The sequence below is a fragment of the Crocuta crocuta genome, unplaced genomic scaffold, assembly GCF_008692635.1.
Source record: "Crocuta crocuta isolate KB4526 unplaced genomic scaffold, BGI_CrCroc_1.0 scaffold395, whole genome shotgun sequence".
In the NCBI taxonomy this organism is placed as follows: domain Eukaryota; kingdom Metazoa; phylum Chordata; class Mammalia; order Carnivora; family Hyaenidae; genus Crocuta; species Crocuta crocuta.
In genome coordinates this window covers 2,067,729-2,072,071 of record NW_027532601.1, presented here as the reverse complement: position 1 = coordinate 2,072,071, position 4,343 = coordinate 2,067,729, and the positions used below count along the sequence as shown (strand labels likewise).

Genomic DNA, 4,343 nt, shown 5'->3' with positions numbered 1-4,343 from the left:
GGAGTGGAGTGTGCTTGTGATTCTCTCTCTCTCTCTCTCTCTCTCTCTCTCTCTCTCTCCCCCCTTTTCTCTTTCTCTCTCAAAATAAATAAATAAACCTTTAAAAATTAAAAAAAAATATTTTTAATATATATATACATATATATACCATATATATATACCCTATGAGTCTTACTCCATGCTTTGGCTTGAGTGCTTCCTGTTTGCAAACTGTGTTTTTGGTGTGTGCACCTAACCTTTTACTATTTACTACTTCAGTGATTTGTTGCTTTTAACCCTGTTCTTCTGGAATTTTTGATGTTTCCCGACATCAGAAGCAGGATCGAGAGAAGACCCTTCATGACCTCGGGGCAGTGAACAAACAGGTGCTAGTACCCACAGAGTCCATTGCACTCACTGCTTTCTCCCCAACCCTGGAGTTTGAGGGTAAGTCTCCCTCACTCTTTGTGCTTCAAGCCCTCCAACTTTATTTCGCATACCTGTATATTGTTTAGTGAAGCTTCTTGATCAATCACTCTGTTCTGTTCAAAAGAGGAGAAAATGTGGAGTCTCTTGTGCTTTCCAGTAGCTGTTGAAAACAGGGGCACTCATAATTACAACGTCTTAAAGAATCTGAAGGCAAATATAGGTTCTGTCTAGTCTAGGGACCAGGATCTTGTGTTTTTCTTGGAAAATGGGCTACGTTTTGGAGCTGCAGTAGCAACTTTGGCGAACATTTAACTCAGATAAGTCTACCTTAAGGGGTGCCCTTAAAAGAGAGGATTCCAAATCTCTAAGAGACAATGAAATGCATTCTTTCACTGATATGCAAAAGCTTTTGAAAGACAAAATGGCTAAAAAAGAAAGAATCCTCAGATTCTTTTCTCTGATTTTATGCAAATAAAAAAATCTGTAGTAAAAATTTGCAGCCATCAAAGTAGGTAACCTTAACTTTAGTCTATTTGCCAGATTTACAATTTGGATCCAACATTATGTTGAGTTTTGTACCTGAGATGTGGCTAAAATGTTTTAAACAAAAGCTATAAAATCTCTGTGTCTGGTGGTATGTTTATGTGTGTACATTATAAATATGTGATGTCTTTCTACTTCCAGATAATATCAAAATAAATGTTTTAAGAGCCCTTGTTTAACTGGTTTAAAGGAAACTAAAGATTTATATAAGTCAAGTATACTCTCAGAAATATAGAAACTAACCTAAATGTTTTCAAGTTCACAGGATCTGATATAATCTTGGCTAAATAAAAGCTGGTTTAAATTGTTAGTTTAATAAAAGCAGGCATATCTTCCAATTTGGCAACAAAGAAAATAACTTCAGATGATGGTTAGCTGTGTGATGTCTAATCCAAGTATAATTATTAAAAGCAAGTAATTTACATGTATGTAAAGATAAATGTTTACACTAAGTTAAACAAAACTTAGTTTATACTAAGTTAAACTATTTATTGAATATCTAAACCATTTCCAAATAAGTTAAACATTAAATGCTAGACATCAGTTTTCCTACCTTTTGACTTTTCAATTTTTTACAAAAAGAAAAAAATGCTATTTGGATCTATTAATAAACATGTTTTGTGCTGTACTGAAAAATTTACTACAAGAAGGAATATACTTCTAGAAATGATGAAATGTGTTTGTAAATTTGCAAATAGACTACAGGATTTTAATGTATGATAGTTCACAATTGCCTACGTTTTAGTTTTCGCTGGAAACCAAAGATTACTGATAGTTAAAATGAACTATGTAATCAGTTCATTTATAATCAGTATGTAAAAATAAACTACTAGAAATAAGAAAGGTGAAAGAAAATGACTTCATGAAAAATAAGTTAGAAAAATAGAATGTGTTTTTTGGATCAAGAAAGGTATGAAGGACATGGTTAGTTTTGGTTAAGGGAAAAAACTAATCGTGTTCTAAAGCAACATTATCATTCCAGAATAAAAAAGAAAAAGGAAAAAAACAAAACCTAAATGGATATAGAAAGTTTGTGAAAAAAAGAATCTTGAGAATGGAATTTTATATGTGGTCAACCTAAGATTGGAATGGATTTACTAAGGTAAAAGAAAAGAGAATTTTAATACCAAAAGTATACTCGTGCAGTAATAGAATTTGTGTTCTGTCTTTTCAAAGGACAAAGTTTGTTTAGATTATTGATCTGTTCTTCATGACAAATTGTGAACAAATGTTTTGTTTTTTTCTTTACCATTTATGTAACCTGCCTGTAGGAAATGAAGAGTTTATCTTTTGTCTTTATTAGGTCTTTGATTACTTAGGACAACTTAGAGTCTTCTCTAATACAAGAGAAAAGATTTTTTATAATTTTTGAGAGACAGAGAGTGAGCGAGGAAGGGGCAGAGAGAGACAGAATCAGAAACAGGCTTCAGGCTCTGAGCTGTTAGCACAGAGCCCGACACACTGCTTGAACTCACGAACTGTGAGATCATGACCTGAGCCGAAGTTGGATGCTTAACCGACTGAGCCACCCAGGCACCCTAAGAACATATCAGGTTTGAGTGCTCCAAGTTTGCAGACTGCCTTTTTGGTGTGTGCACAATAAATTTTACTAATACCTACTTCAGTGACTCACTGGTGATTCATTGGTTTCTCTTCCGGTTTTGCTTTCTGTTTTGATATCCCTAAAGCAGACTTTCTTTATGCGCTCCAGACCTGTGTATCCATCTCTCCTGGACACAGATGTACCACTTGGTTATGCCGCTACCAGCATACAAAGTTAAGCACCACACCTCCCCTCGCGCCACCTCAATTTCTCAGCACACTGGTTATTTTGCCACATCTTCCATTAGATGGCACCACACTTGCTGCGCAAGCAAAAAAGCGAAAGCAAAAAAATCCTGGGCTCATCTTGCCTCCTTTCTTGCTCCCTAACTACCCCCACCCCATATGTTACCACCAGGTTTTGCTGATTCGGCACCTTAGTTTCTATAAAATATATCCAAGTAACACAATATAATAATACCTCAAGCAGGATCTACTATAGACTCTATGATCAAACACATCAATGTTTATGCAAGAAAATGTTTGAATACACACAACAAGGGAAGTATATAAAGATCAATAAAGCAGACTTACATAATAAGAAATGCAAAGGGATTGTCTTTAGTCTGAAGGTAAATGATAACAGATAGAAGTATGGATCTTAACCAAAACATGAAAGAACATCGGGTGTATAAAATGCCTGGCTAAGTAGAAAAGACTATTTTCCTGTTAATTTCTTCAAAATATACGACTCAAGAATAAATCAGTAAAATAAAATATACATGAGTCTTTAAAACAAGATGCCACTTTCTTGGTTTTGTTATCTGAAGCTCATCATTTTACAAAATTAAAAAAAATTTAGTCACCATGCTGTACATTACATGTTTGAACATATACATTTTCATGTTTGTATACATTTATGTGGCTTATGTCATCTTCATATCATTTAATATCATTTTAATATCATCTTATTGGCCTTATATGCAGATTTAATATATATGACAACAATTGCATAAAGGACATGGCAAAAGGATAAATAGGCCAGACAGTTGTAAAGTTTCTGTATTTTATGTGATTTGGTACAATATATTTTTTTAATGTTTATTTATTTTTAAGAGAGAGAGAGACACAGAGTGTGAGTGGGCAAGGGGTGGAGAGAGACACAGACAGAATCTGAAGCAGGCTCCAGGCTCAGAGCTGTCAGCACAGAGCCTAACGTGGGGCTCAAACTCACGAACTGTGAGATCATGGCCTGAGCTGAAGTCAGACACTTAACCAACTGAGCCACACAGATGCCCCAATGATTTGGTACAATATTAATTCTAAGTAGGCTGCTAAAAACTAAGGATTGTAGGGGCGCCTGGGTGGCTTAGTCGGTTAAGCGTCCAACTTCGGCTCAGGTCATGATCACATGGTTCGTGGGTTCGAGCCCTAAGTCGGACTCTGTGCTGACAGCCAGCTCAGGGCCTGGAGCCTGCTTCAGATTCTGTCTCCCTCTCTCTCTGACCCTCCCCTGTTCATACTGTTTCTCTCTCTCTCTCTCAGAAATAAAAAAAACATTAAAAAAAAAGATTGTATTTTAATAATGCCTAAAGCCACCACTCAAAATAATAATAATAATGCAAAGAAAAATAGTTTAAGAACCCATGGATAATTTCAAATTACATTTTGACCATTAATAATAAGAATAGCAAACATTTACTGAGTGCTTTCTAGGTGACACTACCTCATTTCATCTCCAGAAAAATCTTGTGAAGTCAATACTATTAGTTTTATCACTTTACAAATGAGTAAAATAAGACTCAGAAATTAAGTGATTTTTCTAAATTTATGACAAGATTACTCCCAGA

The 4,343-nt window shown here is 35.1% G+C and overlaps 1 long non-coding RNA gene across 1 annotated transcript in view; it reads left to right on the top strand.

The window, feature by feature from the left end:
• LOC144244795 (uncharacterized) overlaps nt 1-426 on the top strand; it is a 2,484-nt gene extending 2,058 nt beyond the window's left edge. Inside the window, exon 2 of the long non-coding RNA XR_013339072.1 lies at nt 315-426. This is a non-coding gene — a long non-coding RNA (uncharacterized LOC144244795). The remainder of the gene's footprint in view (nt 1-314) is intronic.
• The last annotated feature ends 3,917 nt before the right edge of the window (nt 427-4,343 follow it).